Raw genomic sequence first — 17,988 nt, 5'->3', positions numbered from 1 at the left:
CTTCTCTGGGTCAAAGTGAATGAGACACAAGAGTTGGCTGTTCATTGGGGCTGATACAATTTCAAAGAGCAAAGTCTCTGCTGGTCTGTGGATCTAGAGACAAGATCTCAGAGTAAGGAAGTAAGTGCTAGGGGCTCGCTCCCAGGCACCCCGCCCCCTCCCCTGCCCCCTGCAGCTGAGCCTGGCCTGCAGAGAAACAGTGCTTCCTCCTGCACTTTGTAGCTGGCTTCATCTTTGTTATCCCTGTCCCATAAATGGCAGGGCACATTTCTAACTTCTCATCCTTTGTCTTTTACTTTTTTTTTTTTTTTTAAGATTTTATTTATTTGGGGGATCCCTGGGTGGCTCAGCGTTTAGCGCCTGCCTCTGGCCCAGGGCGTGATCCTGGAGTCCCAGGATCGAGTCCCCATATCGGGCTCCCTGCATGGAGCCTGCTTCTCTCATGAGAGCCACCAAGAGGCTCTCACCAAGACAGAGGGAGAAGCAGGCTCCATGCAGGGATCCCGGGTGCCCCAACTTCTCATCCCTTGCTAATTTTTACTTTCTCAATCCCCAGAAATAAGAAGGAGAGGGACTTTGTGACAGCCAGATGGGAGACAAGAGCTGTAGTCTGCTTTAAAAATGTGCCCTGCCATTTGTGGGACAGGGGTAACATAGGCACCTGTGCACTCCTCACAGCACCCAAGGGGTGGCAGAGGCTCTGAGTGACTTGCTGGGGAGGACAGGCCCTAGGCCACCCGGGGAGAGGGTGCAGGTGGCTCCCTGTACCTCCTGCCCCAGCAGCCTCTTCTCAGACCTGGAACAGCTGTGCCAGGGGGGCTGGCTCCCAGGGCCATCCGGCTGGATGGCTTTTCTAATAACTAGAGAGGCCTTTTCACGTTTCATTGGCCTCTGATCTCAAAGTCTGGCCTCAGTCTCCCTTCCCAGCTGACAGCAATCCTGTCCTCTGCCTCTGCTGGTGACCATTGACTGTTCAATCCCGGGTACGCCACAGACACGTCAGGCAGCGTGAGTAAATTACTTGCACTTGAGCCTTGGTCTCCAGCTCTGATGGGTGGGGAGCGATTTATTCTGACCTCAGAGGATTACTAGGAAAATGGAATGAGCACATAATGCGTGCCCTAGAAATACCAGCCCCCCCAACACCCCCACACACACACACTGTCTCAGCCCCTACAATGCTCTTGCCCACTTCTCGTCACCGATCCCAATCCGAAAAGCTTTCATCAGCTCACCTGAAGTCCTCACCCTCACCTGGAACATGCTGTCTCCAGATCAGGAGAGCTTCCCTTCAGAGAAAGTCTACCTCAGGCCGAAGACCCCAAGCAGGGGTTTGAGAGCGTGGCCCCAACAGCTGTGGCATGCGGTTGATCCTGGTGACATAGCTCAGCTTGTCATCTACCATCTGGTGAGCCACAGAATGATGGAACTGGAGGAGCCCAGTGGGGACTTCTTATTTCTGGGGATTGAGAAAGTAAAGATTATTTTAAGCTGGAGCCATTTGAGATTCAGCAGATACAGGGGGGGGAAATGCCTCCCAGAACTTCTCTTATCTGACTAAAAGCAGAAACTAATGCGAAATGAGGACTGCCATAAATTACCGTTTTGCTGTGGGTCTGCTCCCAGGAGACAGACAGAGCAAACATGCCTTCGGTGCCCTCCCCGGGGAAGCTTAACGGTTCTGAATGCAGAAAGACCACTGGCATCTGCAGAAACAAACATCATCACAGACTTTCTTATTTCTAGTTCTCAAGTTTCTTCTCCTAAAAAGCCATTTGTCTTTCCTAAAGAGATTTATTTGTTCTTCCCATAGGAGCCTTTTCTCCCCCCTCCCTTTTTCCTACTAAATTAGATATAAAAGCCCCACATCCTAACCACCCCTTTGAGTTACTCTGAGCACTCCCACGTGCCTGAGTGCGTGCCTGTGTGCCTGGTGCAGAAATAAGCTCTGTCTGTTCACTTGCTAATCTAGCTTTTGTCAGTTTAATTGCAGGCTCATTCACTTCACCAGAGAAGAGAGGAAAAGTTTTCCCTCCTTGGAAGATTCTCTCCTTGACCAAATTTAGACAGGCTCCCTGCTCAGCTAGGCTCTGACTTCTAGGCTCCCTGTTCATCTCTGCAGTGTCCACTGTTAGCAAGAATCCTGCTTCGGTTTAGTGAAAATCCCCTCCTGTTGGTCTGGCCACTCAGTATCTTTTTTGTTGTTGTTGTTTTAAAGATTTTATTTATTCATGAGAGACATAGACACACACACACACACAGGCAGAAGCAGGCTCCACGCAGAGACCTGCATCGACCCCAGGATCCCAGGATCGCGCCCTGAGCCAAAGGCAGGCGCTAAACCGCTGAGCCACCCAGGGATTCCCTGGCCACTCAATATCTTTTCACTCTGGCCTGCCTTCAGCAACAATCCGGCTAGGTCAGTTTAGCAAAGAATTACTCTACCTCTTAGTCATTTTCTATCTACTGATCACCCCCTGCTCATTGGCAATAAATCCCTGCTTTTCCTTATTACATTCAGAGCGGAGCAGGACCTTGCTTCCCTACCACAAAACCCCAACTGTTATAGCCCCTCTTGAATCAAGCCTGCCTTACCATCTTTTTTCTTTCTTTTCTTCCTTTCTTTCTTCCTTTCTTTCTTTCTTTCTTTCTTTCTTTCTTTCTTTCTTTCTTTCTTTCTTTTCTTTCTTTCCTTCCTTCCTTCTTTCTTTTTTTTTTTTTTAAGATTTTATTCATGAGAGACACAGAGAGAGAGGCAGAGACATAAACAGAGGGAGAAGCAGGCTCCCTGCAGGGAGTCCCATGCAGGACTCGATCCCAGGACCCCAGGATCATGCCCTGAGCCGAAGGAAAACATCCAACCGCAGAGCCACCCAGGTGCCCTTACCTCACTATCTTTAATAAGTGTCATGAATGATTCTTTCCTCAACACCTCGGTTTCCCCACCGAAGCCCTTATCATCTGGGCTGATCCCTCTCTGTATATAAGGAGAAACTGAGAAGTTAGGCAATTAAACAAGAGAGGGAATAAGAGGGGCCCCTGGGTGGTTCAGGGGGTTAAGCGTCTGACTTCGGCTCAGGTCATGATCTCAGGGTCCTGGGATCAAGTACCTCATGGAGCCCCAGGCTCCCTGCATAGTGAGAAGTCTGCTTCTCCCTCTCCCTCTGCCCCTCCCCTGATTTTGTGCGTGTGCCTATGCACTCTCTCTCAAAATCTTTAAAAAGAGAGAGAGAGAAAGGGAGTAGGAGTTTGGATCCTGGGGTCCAGACTTACCACTAACCAGCCATGTGACCTCAGAGAGGTTACTTGTCTGTATTTGAAACAAGAGGCACTTATAACATGGGTAAATAACAATACCCACCTTACTGGGTATTGAATCAAATGAGTTACAGCTGTGCAGCAGAGTAAGCACTATCTAATAATTGGGTTTTTTTCAAGGTGCTTGCTTGAGGATACTCAGTTAATGATGAGAACTGAAATGAACACACTTTCCTGTCCCCGTGTTAAACAATACCAGGATCAAACAAAAATAATTCGGCTGTTTGCTCCAGGAAATATCTGCTACTAAGAGATAAGATTGTAAACTAACTAAGCAGTTGACTGATCAGGACTACTGATGAAGGAGGCCACTGATGGAGGAGGCCGGGTCTGAGGACCCAGATAGGGGGTTCTAGCCAAGGGGATTCCTGGTTTCCTGAAAGAGGGAAATCAGACACCAGCCAGCAGAATGTGAAAGCAGAGTTTATTGAAGATAGATAGATAGATAGATAGATAGATAGATAGATAGATAGATAGATAGATAGAGATGGATAGATGGAACATCCATGAGTCTTGTCTTTGCTTAGGGTCTGGGGTTTTGGTTGGCTATTGTGGCCTGGTACATATACCTCTTAGGCATCCAGGAACTGGTCAGAACAAGGACAGGGTCCGGACGTCCTTCGTAAGTCATTCATTCCCTGAAGCCAGGGGTCTTGGCATCAAGGTGTTAGGAGTCAGTGGTCTTGGCAAACCTTTATGACCACTTGCCCCTTCACCCCTTAGATGTCATCTATCATGCTGGAAGACTCCAAAGATATCATTATCTCTTGGTCCCTGAGAAGGAGGACATATGCTATATGCATTACAAGCATGTGTACAGTGGGGTGGGCATGCAGGCCCCAGCAGGAATAGAAGCTGGAGTAAAGGGAAAAAAAAAAAAAAAAAAAAAACCAGCTTTTTTTATGGGGTCCATTCTGCTTCCGTCTCACTATGACTTGTTCACCAGGACTCTTTCAGGACCCTTGCCTCCAGGACCCACCAATCCTTTGAGTCATAATTCTGCCTCATGTAACCACTTTCCTCCCTTGCAAGACCCAACCTCGCAAGACTACTTTCTGGACTTCTAAAGCCACACATCCCACCACCTGGTTGTCTCAGTGTGTCTCTTAACACACTTAAAGTTGAGCTCTTGATCCCTCCTCCCAGCCTATCCTCTGCCTCTTCTCCATCTGAGTAAGTGACGCCTCTCTGCGCACCCGGCTGCTGGAGCCAGAACTCTGGATGCCTCTCCTCCCTGATTTCTTTTTTTTTTTTTTTTTTCCTCCCTGATTTCTTCTCCACATGCTAAGCCTGGACTATGGCTACGTAGGCCAGCTCCACCTCCAAACAGCACAAAAGTGTCCCTCCCTTCTCTCCATGACTGGTACTGTCCTCCTAACTGGTTTCCCTACTTATCTCCCTAACATTCACCCATTCCCCCTGCAACAGCCAGAGTGATATTTTATTTTATTTTATTTTATTTTATTTTATTTTATTTTATTTTATTTTAGATCTTATTTATGTGTTAGAGAGAGAGAGAGAGAACGAATCAGCAAAAGGAGAGGCAGAAGGAGAGGGAGAAGCAGACTCCCCATAAAGCAGGGAGCCAGACTCTGGACTCAATCCCAGGATCCTGGGATCATGACCTGAGCCAAAGGCAGATGCTTAACCGACTGAGCTATCCAGGTGCCCCCCAGAGTAACACAAATCATGTCTGGCTGGATCCCTCCCCCAACATGTTCCCTCCCCAACATGTACACACACACACCCACGCATGTGCGCACACACATGCACAATCTGGAACATCCTCAGCACTTACTGCTTGGCCCTCATCTGGGTCCTTTTGAGATGGACTCTCTGTGTCATAGAGGCTGTTCCCCAATCAGATTGGAGGTGTCAGAGACCGAGGGCCCTGCACTAGGAGGGGCACACTGTCTGCTCAGGTCATGCCTAATGACCAATCTTCCAGGCTGGCCTTCCTGTGGCCATTCTAGTGCCCGACGCATGACCTCTCCACCCTCAGCCCTTTGTGCAGGCTGCTGCTTCTCCCGCATTGTCTGCTTCCCTCCAGTTGGCTCATCCTTCCTTATTCTTCAGGAAGCTGCCTGACTCTCCAAGCAGGGCTGGGTGGCTCCCTGAGCTCTCACCATAGCCCACTGACCTGTCACGGTCTCTCTCCCATTAGGCTGCAACCATCCGGAGGGTCTGGGTTCCCAGCTGTGTGCCGGGGACTTCTCAGCCTGCAAGTGCGTTTGATGCTGGAAATGCGAGGCTGACTTTGGCATTCTATCACCTTAGCAAGACGCACAGCTTCACAAGGGACTGTTTGCAATGGTGTGGGCAGGGCTAAGAGAAATTAGCAATGCGTGACAATGAAGCCTGCTAGGAGAAGCAGTAGTAAGTGAGGGACCAGGAGATGGCACCTCAAAATATGTCACTATAGCAAATGGATTATTTTGAGCTGAAGGTAGCTGAGAATCAACAAATGGCGGGAAGAGTTCTCTGTCCTTGCTTTAAGTCACCCAAAACTAGGCCATACATTTCCCTAGTGAAGGTGTCCCCCTCTCCCGGGTCAGGAGTGACTCTCCCCATCAGAGACAGAGAATCAGCATCAAGATGAATCTGCATAAACAAAACTTAAAATAATTAGTATCTTCTAGTAGTTCCCCCATACATTTCCTAGTCACTACCCTACAGTTTATTACCCCTTCAAGCCCAAACCCTCTTTCCTTTGTTAAAATGGTATTTAACTCCCCCTGCCTCAATCAAACCACTTCTCTGTATTTTACTTCTTTTCTGTGAACACCCACACATGAAAATATTAATAAAAATTGTGTGCCTTTTCCCCTGTTAATCTCTTTTGTTAGTTTAATTTGCAGCCGCCCCCCTCCACCCCGTACTTAACTGAAGAATGGTTTTCCCCTTGAGCCACTATGCCCTAAGCCTAAAGGGGCAAGGGAGAGAGCCCTGACGGGACTGGGGGACACTTGCAGCTGTAGGAAAGAGTGACCGTAAAGCTGTGGCCTCAGGTAGAGGAACAGCCCTTCCAACCCTCAGGCTAGCAGTGGGGAGGGAGGAGGCAATTCTCATATCCCTGTATCCATTGTTAGTGACCGTCCCCACCGACAGATTAGAACCTGAAGCCAGAGGACAAGGGAACCCCGGTGAAGCAGTCAGCCTGCGGGCACAGTAGGATGGAGGCCGGTGGAGAATAACTATGGAGGGAAAAAGGAGAATGAGCTGTATAGGCACCTGAGCATTGGCCCTCTGAAGTTCTGCAGGGCCCTGGGCTGCACACAGAGAACCCAATGAGCCCTGGCCAGGCTGGCACTGCCAGTGACACCTTCAGGCCCAGACACTATGAAAAGTCAGCCGGGTCCAGACAGCAGAGGGACCCCTGGGAAGACACCCTCACCACCACCCCAAGATACTCTGGCCTCTGCAATTCTCAGAGGAAAGGGCCAGCAGGTGGGCTTCTGTAGGGCAGGAGGTGGAAGCCACTCTGGGTGCGGTGGGATTGGTTTGTCCAGGCCTGTCTCCTCAACAGCCCTGAGAAAGCAGGCCCCACCTGGACCATGTTTGTGACCTTCAGAACATGCCATTTCCTGCCACAGAGCACGCTGCTGCAGTGGAAGCCTGGGGAAGAAATGAGTCTCCAAGGTAGGACACAGGGAGACTGGTAACACCAAGCAGATGTACTGAAAAGCAGATTTACACAAGAACAGCCTTTCTGGGGCAGCCCGGGTGGCTCAGCGGTTTAGCGCCGCCTTCAACCCAGGGCATGATCCCGGAGTCCTGGGATCGAGTCCCACATGAGGCTCCCTGCATGGAGCCTGCTTCTCCCTCTGCCTGTGTCTCTGCCTCTCTCTCTCTCTGTGTCTCTCATGAATAAATAAATAAAATCTTAAAAAAAAAAAAAAAAAAAAAAAGAACAGCCTCTCTTCCTCTGGCCACTGTAGACTCAGGAGCTTGGGAAGCTGCTCCTTGCAGGCCAGCCGCCTGGGGGCGATGGAGCGGCCGCCCCAGAGCGGGGCGCGGGGCGCGGGGCGCGGGGCGCGGACCTCCAGTCCAGCCGAACGGATTCAGAAAGCCCGCAGGTGGCTCTGAGCCTGGCCCGCCCTGCTTCCCCAGAGTCCCCGGGCGCACCCCGCTCTGACCGAGGTCAGGGCCCAGGACAGCTGTGCGCCGCTGCCGGCCGGGGCCCCACCGCGGGGTCTGGGCCGCCGGGGCTGCAAGGCGCCGCGCGGCCACCAGGGGTCACTCCTCGCCAGCCGCTCGAGCCCGGGACCGTGCGCGGGCTTCACCCCTCCCTGCGCCGCGCCCCCAGGCCGGGCCGGGCCATCGGTTCGGGGCCAGCACCTCACACCCCTGGCCTTGCGCCCGCCGGGCCAGAGAAAGGGTGCTGAAGGAGAGTAGCCAGGTAAAATGCAGAAGGCCTAATGTGAATTTCAGATAAACACCAAATTTATCTCATTCTTTGAGTGAAGTATGTCTCAGAATAGTTTTGCTAAATTTGGCGACCTAGTTTGGAGTCAGACCCTTGCATTCTGATTCCAACCTCACCGTCACTGCGGGGCAGGAGAAACGCTCTTCCCTCTTCTGAGCCTCGGTTTCCTTAGGTATAAAACGGACGATGACACTTGCTCATGTTTCAGCTAAGGGTTCAGTCGACCTCAGCCTGTTCTCATCTCTCAGAAGCTGTTGGTTCTTGACTTTAGAGATGTAATATATTCTAGCTAGAAGCTGCCCAGAAAGAGGTGACTTGCAAGAGACCAAAGAGCAGGAAGGAGAGGTGGGGACAAGAGGCTTAACCGGACTCCAGGGTGAGAACTGAAACCACCTGCACCCACCAAGTTTAAAATCCACATTAACATGACTTTACTCTTCCACTGTCCTTTTTTTTTTTTTTTTCTTTTTTAAGATTTTATTTATTTATCCATGAGAGACACGGAGAGAGGCAGAGACACAGGCAGAGGGAGAAGCAGGCTTCCTGTAGGGAGCCCAATGTGGGACTTTATCCCAGGACCCAGGATCATGACCTGAGCCAAAGGCAGATGCTCAACCACTGAGCCACCCAGGTACCCCTTCCACTGTTCTTATTAACTGATTTTACTATTATAGGAAACTTTTGCCAAAGATGATAAAAGTTGCAAATAATTTTTTTGTTCATTCCAGGAACTTCCTGGAAGGCTCATTTAAATTTATACCCCCCACCCCAAACCCTGGAAACATTTTTGGTTTTCACTGTTGTAGAGGGAATGGCTACTGGCATCTAGTGGGTACTAGCCAGAGATTCTGTTAATATCCTATGATGCACAGGACAGCCACAGAGAATTATTTAGCCCAAATTGCCAAAAGTGCCAAGGTTAAGAAATTTCTGATTTTTTTTTATTTTTTAATTTTTTATTTATTTATCTTTTCTGATTTTTTTAAAAGATTTTATTTATTTATTCATAAGAGACACAAAGAGAGAGAGAGAGAGAGAGAGGTAGAGACACAGGCAGAGGGAGAAGCAGACTCCATGGAGGGAGCCCAGTGCGGAACTTGATGCCAGGACCCCAGGAGCATGACCTGAGCTGAAGGTAGACACTCAACCACAGAGACACCCAGACATCCCAATAAATTTCTGATTTAAATGAACATCAAACTGTTTGATTCTTCTTCTTCTCTCTCTCTTTTTTTTTTTTTTTTTTTGTTTGTTTGATTCTTCTATAGAGAACATCAAGGGACAGTTTACTTCCCAAGACTCTTCAAAATCTTTGCCTCCAAATCCTTGCCTTGCTGTGTCCTTCAATACTAAACCCCTGTATCATGACTCTCTCTCCCAGTTCTAATCAAGTCCCTGCACCAAAATATCCACGTTAAACTAGCCTTGGCCCTACCTCCTCCAAGCTGCTCCTAAGACCAGAGTCCGAGGAAACTACTGATTGGCTATAGCTCAAAACCTAGTTGGCCATTTGTGATTGGTAGTGTTGCCATGTTGAGAACAAATTTAACCTCGACCATTTTGACAGTCATTTCAAGGAGCAGGTGTCCTAGAGGCACCTCCCCTCCATCATCTGGTTGTAAACTATGCTGCTCAGGGGTCTCCTTTCCTGGGTAGGAGGGTGAGGAGGGTGAGGATCCAGCATAGGCCCAATGCCCTCAATGGGTACACCCCATCACCCCATCATCACAGCCTTCTATCTACCCCTTGGGCCCTCCCTCATGTTCAGACTGTGCAGACACCCCACCCCCACCCCCAGATCCAAACTGAAATGCCGGAGACCTGCATTCTCTCTCTCTCTCTCTCTGACTCTCCAGTTAACACTGGGGGAGAGTCCTGGAAGGTCTTTCTGTATCTGATGACATACAACATGCAGGACACTCTGAAGATGAGAGGTAAGGTATGGCCCCCACTCTTCACCAAGTGAGTTCCAACTCCCTGGCCTGGCTCATTTCAAAATGATTGAAAGAGAAAAGGAAGGAAGAAGTAAAGAAGTAGAAGCACCCAGTTCCCAACACCTGTTAACATTTGGTGTGTTTCCTTGTAGCCTTTTACTTATGCATGTAACCTATGATCATAGCCCCTGTACAATGTCACCTTCTTTTTCCCATATAGGGCCTATATAAGGAAACCCACGTCAAGTCTGCAAAGCCCTCAAGGTTATAAAGTTGAAAGGTAAGAAAAACCAACCACAAACAGCCAAGTAGGCTTTAAGCTATAGCCGATCAATAGTTAGTTTGCAAACTACTTACTTTGCTTCCACCCCGCCTTTTCTCTACAAGATCTCTCCCTGAGTTCCCATCCATGGAGTCTCCAACCACTTCTGGTTTGGCACTTCCAAATTCCAATAGATTTTTGCTCACATAAACTCTTAAAAAATTTAAATAAGCCTCAGTTTATCTTTTGACCAGGTCAATGGCTTCAAAATATTGCATCAAGTAGACATAACCTAGCGATTACTTAAGAATTCTCCTATGACTGGATACTGCTTTCTGTTTTTCACTATTGTAAATAATACTGCAATGAACATCTTTGAGCATAAACCCCACTTTCCCCTTCCTCCAGCTATTGGTTTGTGATCAAGTCCGCCAGCAAATAGTTTGCTTCTTGAGCAGAGTGAATAACTCACTTATGTATCCTTTTTACCCACTCAAGAGCTTGGCACGCAGCACATATTCAAAACTTGCTGACTGGGTGATGGTGTTGATGCTGCCCTGTAGGTCTCCACCCTCCTAGTCCTTGTATGACTTTTGCCTTTGGCTGCCACTGAAGCGGGAGAGCTAGGTTCTTGTCTCACAGAGTTGAAGAATGATTCTGGAGGACAAAGGAGCATGAGTAAAGCGATAGTTTTATTAAGCAAGGTTACAGAAAAAGCTCTCAGGACTGAGAGGGATTGCCACTGAGGGCTTTTAGGATTAATCTTTCATTAAATGCTAACCAGGGATCTTAAATCTTTTAAATTTCTCTACTGACAGCAACTTTGTATAAACAGAACTAGTGATAACATCTCTAATGGGTCTTTTTAGGGTCTGTTTCTTTTCTGTTGACCACAGGAGACTGTCATAAATAAGACACCTCCTCACCTCCCCCAATACCTAGGGCAAGGAGGTCTGGTGTGTTCCCTTATCTTTGCTTTCCTCACACTTCCGCATTTTGGGGATTTCTATAAGCCTGATCCCATAGGCCCCTATCTATCTCTCCCTACGTGGCCCGCCTGTCCCTTACTCAACACAAGCCATCTGATCCCCTTCTCATAAGACTTTAGTCTGACCCACATCACCTCCCCAGGTTGTCTTCTGCTTTATCCAGATTTTTGGTGCTTGATACTGGCTGGACACTGAAGTCATCTAGGGAGCTTTCGGAAAGCAGGCTCTGGATTTGTCTCCAGAGAGTCTGATATAATTGCTCTGGGGGTTGGGGTCCAGGTAAGATACCTTGTAAAAAGCTCAGTAAATGATTACAAGAGCAACCACAGTTGAGAACTCTTGAATTAAATGGTCCTTGGGGTCCCTTCCAGCTTTCATGACCTGTGAGCTTTGGGTTAGGACAGTGAAGCAGAGACTCCATCATATTGCTCTGGGAAAATAGAATATATTCATAATTCTTTCTAGGAGTATACAGTTAAACTCTGGGACCTTGAGGGAAAAAACTCCTAATCCTTCTCCATCTTCTGGAAATATCTTGGCTCTCCATCACCCCCTCCAACTGATGGCCCTTCAAAGGCTGTAGGCCAAACCAGCCCCTGATCATTTACATTTCACAGATGGAGAAGCTGAGAACAGAATTGGCCCTGAAGACAATCAGAAATCCAGCTGCTAGGGGAATCTGGGGGGGAGGGGGGGCGGAGGGGGCGGGGGGGGGGGGAAGCCTGTGTTTTTAACAATTCTGCTTATGATACCTTGGCATATTGAATAGTTTACACTGAGGGGATTTGAGAAAGGGCAACTGCAAGAGGGACTGCCTGCCCTTGTCACATAACACCCTCATGTGAGAGGTGCCCTCTCTTCACCAGGAGGAATGAAACATTCCTATCTCCAAAGATGGAGGGACAGCCAAGAGGAATCTGAACAAAAAAGGCATCACTAAATCTCCCCCAGTTTACTACCCGCTGATCTATTCACATTTCCCCATGACTTTTCCACTCTTCCTGAAACCCCACATAAAATCGCTCTTGGTTTGAGTGCCTCTTCCTGCCTTCATTTCCTTCTGAGGGCTCTTCTGTTATGTAAAACTCACATTAAACTAATTTGTATGCTTTTCTCTTATTAATCTGCCTTGGGTTACAGAGCCCCAGTGGAGGACCGAGAAGAACAGACGTCTCCTCTCCACTATGATCCCACCGCAATGACCAATTCTCGATTTTAGGAGTCAGCGGAGGGCAGAAATGCGGGCTGCCGCTGTTGAGAAGGCAGCAGGAGGGGAGCAGGCCGTGGGAGGAGGCCATCCTGTCAGCTGAGGGCCCGAGACATGCAAGTCAAACAGCAAATGAGTTTTTCTAGCAGCTCATTCCCTGATTCAGTAGTGAAATATTGCCTGGATGTACTCAAATCACCTTCAGGGGACTCTGAGACACCCCGAAGAGATTAAAGTGATTTCCCCAGAGTATCTCATGACTTAATGATAGCTCAATAAGGAATGAAAAAGAAAACACTGCCATATAGGAGAAAATCATTATTTCCTCCTGCTTGTAGGCAGTTACAGCGCACTGTAGAGGCAGAGCAGCAAGGGATACAGCCTGCAGGAGGACGGAAGATTCCTATGGGCTTTCAGACTGGGGCTTCTTCTTGAGCCACTGAACTTCTGAGAAAGTGCGAGACGGGGAGGGAGGAGGGGTCCCCTCTGTGGTTGGGGTCCAGACTTGCTCTCCCACCAACTCATGATGAAATGCAAACTTCCTGTCTGGATAAAGGGCCCTGAATTCTTTCTGAAAGGACCATGGGAACAGAAGACTGAAATGAAGCACATCATCTGCACCATCAGTTCTCTTTTCCTCCATTTAAAACATTTGCAAGGGGCCCCAGGGTGGCTCAGTCAGTTGAGCAGTTAAGCATCTACCTTTTGCTCAGGTCAAGATCACAGGTCCTGGGACAGAGCCCCCACGTCCGGCTTCATGCTCAGTGGAGAGTCTGCTTCTCCCTCTGCCCTTCTCCCCATGCTCTCTTTCTCTCTCAAATAAATAAATAAAACCTTTAAGAAAAAAAAGCCACATTGGCCAAAATTTCAAATTTTTAACTACAACAGACTGAATAGCCTCACATTTACAGTCAGATGCAGTTTTATATGCTATCACCTTCCAAAAGTGTGAGATGTTCGCTTCCTGTTTCATAAAGGAAATGAAATGGGCTAAATGAGAAATACTTCCCCACCAGAAATAAAACACTACTTGCTCATTGCAAAGATCATTTTTATGTCTTCTAAATAGCGGGGAACACTTGCTGAAACTAAACCCATCGATGTCTCAACAGCTTTATTTGCTCACTCTATTTTGGGCCCCATTATGGAAGCAATCTCTGTTGGCAGACATTTTTCCACCAATAATTTTTTGAGCAGTTAAATTTTTTTCTTTTCCTTAATGCAGTAGAACTGAGCCCATCCCTCTCTCAGGATAATCTGGAGCCAGGGTGGGGGTGGGTGGGCAAGAGGGAGATAGCACGTTCCCCAAAGGATTTTGTGTTGATTCAAAATATATAAAGGGTTCACAGATTATTCCTTGCACACAGGTTTCTCCGGAGGTTTGGTACTTGAGGGACACAGAAAGCTTCCCAATGACCCTGTTGTGATTCCTGTAATCCTACTGGTATCCTCTTTGAATGAGGGCACCATATTTCTCAATATTCAGAACGGTGTCCTGAGGACTTATTAAGGATTTGGGCTAGTGTGGGTGATTTTTTTTTTAAAGATTTTGTTTATTCATTCATGAGACACACACACAGAGAGAGAGAGAGAGAGAGAGAGAGAGAGAGAAGCAGAGACACAGGCAGAGGGAGAAGCAGGCTCCATGCAGGGAGCCTGGCGGGACTGATCCTGGGTCTCCAGGATCACACCCTGGGCTCAAGGCTGTGCTAAACTGCTAAGCCACCTGGGCTGCCCATGATTTTTTTTTTTTAATTTTTTTAAAAAATTTTTTATTTATTTGTGATAGTCACAGAGAGAGAGAGAGAATGAGGCAGAGACACAGGCAGAGGGAGAAGCAGGCTCCATGCACCGGGAGCCCGACGTGGGATTCGATCCCGGGTCTCCAGGATCGCGCCCTGGGCCAAAGGCAGGCGCCAAACCGCTGCGCCACCCAGGGATCCCTGCCCATGATTTTTTAAACAAAAGATTTTATTTGTTTATTCATGAGAGATACACACACACACAGAGGCAGAGACACAGGCAGAGGGAGAAGCAGATTCCCCACTGAGCAGGGATCTTGACGTGGGACTTGATTCCAGGACCCCGGGATCATGACCCCAGCCAAAGGCAGAAGCCCGGTGAGGCACGTGTTTAGGCTGTCGCTGCACCCGCACCCACCCCGCACCTGCACCTGCACCCACCCCGCACCCGCACCTGCACCCAACCCGCACCGCGGCTTTTGCCTTGCGGCCCTCGGGTCGGTAGCCAGCCTTCGGGGCCCCCGCCCTCCGCGTCCACATAGGACGCCTTAGCTAAACGTCCCGGAGCACATGCAGGCTCTGTCCGTGGCTCCGGCCGCCTCCTCGAGGTCGACCCCAGGAATGGCCGGGGACTCCCGCGCTGGACCGCAGAGAGCCCTGCGGCGCGTGACCCGGAGCCCGCGCGGTGGCCGCAGGCTGGGGCTGCAGCAGCCGGAGGGCCTCGGGCAGGACGGATACGGCCACCTGTTCGTACAGCGTTCAGGCTCACTGCAGAAGATCTTTCAAGTCGTTGCAATCTTGTTGGCAAGATTTAAAGGATTTCATGAGACCAGCAGGTGGAGTGACCCATGCCTACGCGCACAAAGAACGCTCAAACCAGGGCCTGATTGAATTCCGTTCCCGCTCCGACATGAAGCTGCTTTGGATAAACCGGATGGTATGGAAATAAATGGCAGAAATATTAGGCTCATTGAGGATAAACCACAGAAGGAGCCATAAGCGGTCTTACCCTGGAAGCAGATCAAGGTCACGGTCTAGAAGAAGGTCACGAAGTGGGAGTCATAGAGCAGCCGCAGTAGATCTCCAAGTATCTCAGAAAGTCGCTCCCGATCCAGGTCTCAGAGCAAAGGTCGATCACGTTCTCGATCAAAAGTCAGGAAATCTAGATCATAAAGCACATCTAAGCCCAAGTCAGATGGGGGCTCCCGTTGGCTCTCTCGAAGCAGATCTAAGGAGTATGAGCAATCTCGAAGCAGGTCTTGTTCTCCACCTCGTTCCCCCAAAGAAAATGGAAAAGGTGATATAAAGTCAAAATCTAGATCAAGAAGCCAGTCTCGTTCAAATTCTCCCCTTCCTGCCCCACCCTCAAAGGCACGTTCTGTGTCCCCTCCACCAAAAAGAGCTTCAAGATCCCGTTCTAGATCTCATTTGAAGTCAAGGTCACGGTCCAGATCCAGTTCCAGAGATTAACCTAGAACTCTGCATTCTTGGCACACTGTTATGGAACACTTTCCTACTTGCTTAGGCAGTTAGTTACTCTTCCATGTTTGTACTTGGCCTCTTCAGTAAGAGGAATCTCCTGAAAATGGGGGCACACAGAAATTTGATTTGTGGCCAAATTTGATGGAAAAAACTGAGGTTCTAAGGAAATGCTGGCATGGAGACCCTCTCCATTCTTTGTGGAATTAAGATAACTTTGATTTTATAGCTTTTGAACTAAAATAACTTTTGTAAACATTAAGCTCATTTAGATTTTTAATTTTTTTAATTTTTATTTTTTTTTAAAGATTTTATTTATTTATTCGTGAGAGACCCAGAGGAGAGGCAGAGACACAGGCAGAGGGAGAAGCAGGCTCCATGCAAGGAGCCGGAGGGAGCCGGTGGGATCACGCCCTGGGCCCGAAGGTAGAGGTTCAGCTGCTGAGCCACCTAGGCATCCCTCATTTAGATTTTTTAAAAGTATTTCACCAGGATCTGCTGCAGGAGTTTTGTTGTTTTGTTTGCTTACTTTCAAATTAACCGTTTCTAGCTTTGAATACCTAAGGCTTTAGAGGGAGATCCCGATTTTCAATCTTGTTGGCTTTTTATAAAGCTTGAGGTATGTAAGATTTCAATAAAAATTTGCTACCAAGATAATTGCCTTATTGAATAGGTCACTATCAAATTCCTTTAAATATTGATCATTTACTTTTTGTGGAAACAAAATGTAAATTCTATGTAAATGTAAAAGAAGTCAAGCCTCAGACCAGCAATAAATTATTCAATTTGGATAACAAAACAACAACAACAACAAAAAGGCAGACCCAGGTGCCCCTAGTGTGGGTGATTCTAAGGAGTAGTCAAAGAAGCCGGGGTTTCCTATGAATGAGACAATTTTAGAAAGTGGAGATAAATTCTATCATTGGGAATCTTCATATCTGTTATCTAGAAGATGGAAGGAATGGAGTGGAGACTAAAACTAATTGGTAAAGCAGCAGCAAACACTCATATTAGACAAATTGGAGAGATGTTTGGTCATTTTTGTGGTTTGGCCAATGATGTTGTTTGGTCTGTGTTCTGACATGATTAAGGGATGAATGGTCCTGTTTGTGGTCATGCTCTGACTCTACTCACAAAGTGGTCTAATCTGATGTTGATGCTCTGTGAGAGCATTTATGTTCAACAACAGAACACCACAGCCTAGCTCTGGATGCCAGGCCAGCTCCTGGCTTGCAGGGGCTGCTTTTCTCTTTCTCATTGTTATTGCCGCTAATAATGGGAAATTGATAGTGTTCAGGTTCGTTTCTCAGTTTAGAGAACCAAAGAGATGGGTCCTAAAACAGGTAAGCATAGGCAGAGAAGGGAGCCCATGCACTTGATCTGTAGGAAGGTACATGAGACATCACAGCAGGGTGCATTGGCCTCAGTCATGACATCACTGTATAGCCATTAGTGGACATGACTATGGCTATGAATTATCGAGGGAAGATTGAGTTCTTTTTTTTTTTTTAAAGTAATCTCTACACCCAACATGGGGTTCAAATTCACAACCCCAAGATCAAAAGTTTCATGCTCTTCTGACTGAGCCAGCCAGACGCCCCAAGGTTGAGTTCTTTGAAAGAAGGCAGTTAAAAAGCAATCCATTTTAGAACTATGATTGTAAAAATTATTAAAATATTTAAGAAAAAAATATTCAGCATTGGAGTAGCTGTAGCCCTCTAGACTTAAGCCTTCCCATTCCAGTGGGAAAGCTCTGGTGGATCCGTGGTAGATCAGGGACACTGGGCTTTATTCAGACACAACTCCTGGTCCTATGAGGGAAGCAATTCCTGCCACTGAGGAGCCCCTGGTGGATCCAGACAGATCAAACCCCTGCCCATGGGGATATGCTAGGTTGATGGAGAAAGGACAGAACCAGTCGGACAGGAGAGGCACAGGGCCTTACTTGCTTGTTGTGGGGGTCCGTGACCATGGCTTGGCCTTCCGATTCGGTGGTGGGACACAGTAGGCAGAGCTGAGCTTGGCCTTTCACTACTAGCCAAATCATATGGCTCACAAAGCCAATTTTTCACAAAATTTCATAATGAGAGAGAGCTCAGCTCAGGTGAAACAGCAGAAAGGAGCTGTATGTTGAACCTCCAGGAGGGCCACGACAATGTGATAAGCTGGCTATTAAATAGCTTAAAAACCTGAAATATTATCCAAGAAAGAAAAATTCGTGTTCAGTGGTTGTGGAATGTTAGCATGAGCGTGGAGAGCAGGGGAAAGATTGAGGCACGTAAAGCTAATACAATTAATAGCTAACATTTACCAAAGGCTTCCTATGTGCCAGGTGCTGCTTTTGTTTTCCACATGCTATTGCTGTCCTCACAACAGTCCCATGAAATAGGTATTAACATTTCCTTCACGTTATAGAACAGGAAATTGAGGCACAGGGAGGTCAAGTAACTTTCCCAAGTTCTGCCAAGACTTGGAGCCAGGATTGGAGTCCAAACCATCAGGTCCCAGAGTCTTGCTCTGTCTCCCTTACACTAGAACCACCTCTTGATAAATCATGAACAGTGGTGTGGATTCTGATCAGTCAGCGCCCATAAGCCTATGGGTCCCACAGACAAAGGTAGATTCTGCAAG

The 17,988-nt window shown here is 47.8% G+C and overlaps 1 pseudogene; it reads left to right on the top strand.

Moving 5' to 3' along the window:
• The first annotated feature begins 9,653 nt into the window (after positions 1 to 9,653).
• LOC112675340 (serine/arginine-rich splicing factor 6-like) lies at positions 9,654 to 15,348 on the top strand (annotated as a pseudogene).
• Positions 15,349 to 17,988: the final 2,640 nt, after the last annotated feature.

The sequence above is a fragment of the Canis lupus genome, chromosome 10 (genome assembly GCF_003254725.2).
Source record: "Canis lupus dingo isolate Sandy chromosome 10, ASM325472v2, whole genome shotgun sequence".
NCBI lineage: Eukaryota > Metazoa > Chordata > Mammalia > Carnivora > Canidae > Canis > Canis lupus.
The sequence above is the reverse complement of the archived record's forward strand: the minus strand, read 5'-3'. Positions and strand labels throughout refer to the sequence as shown.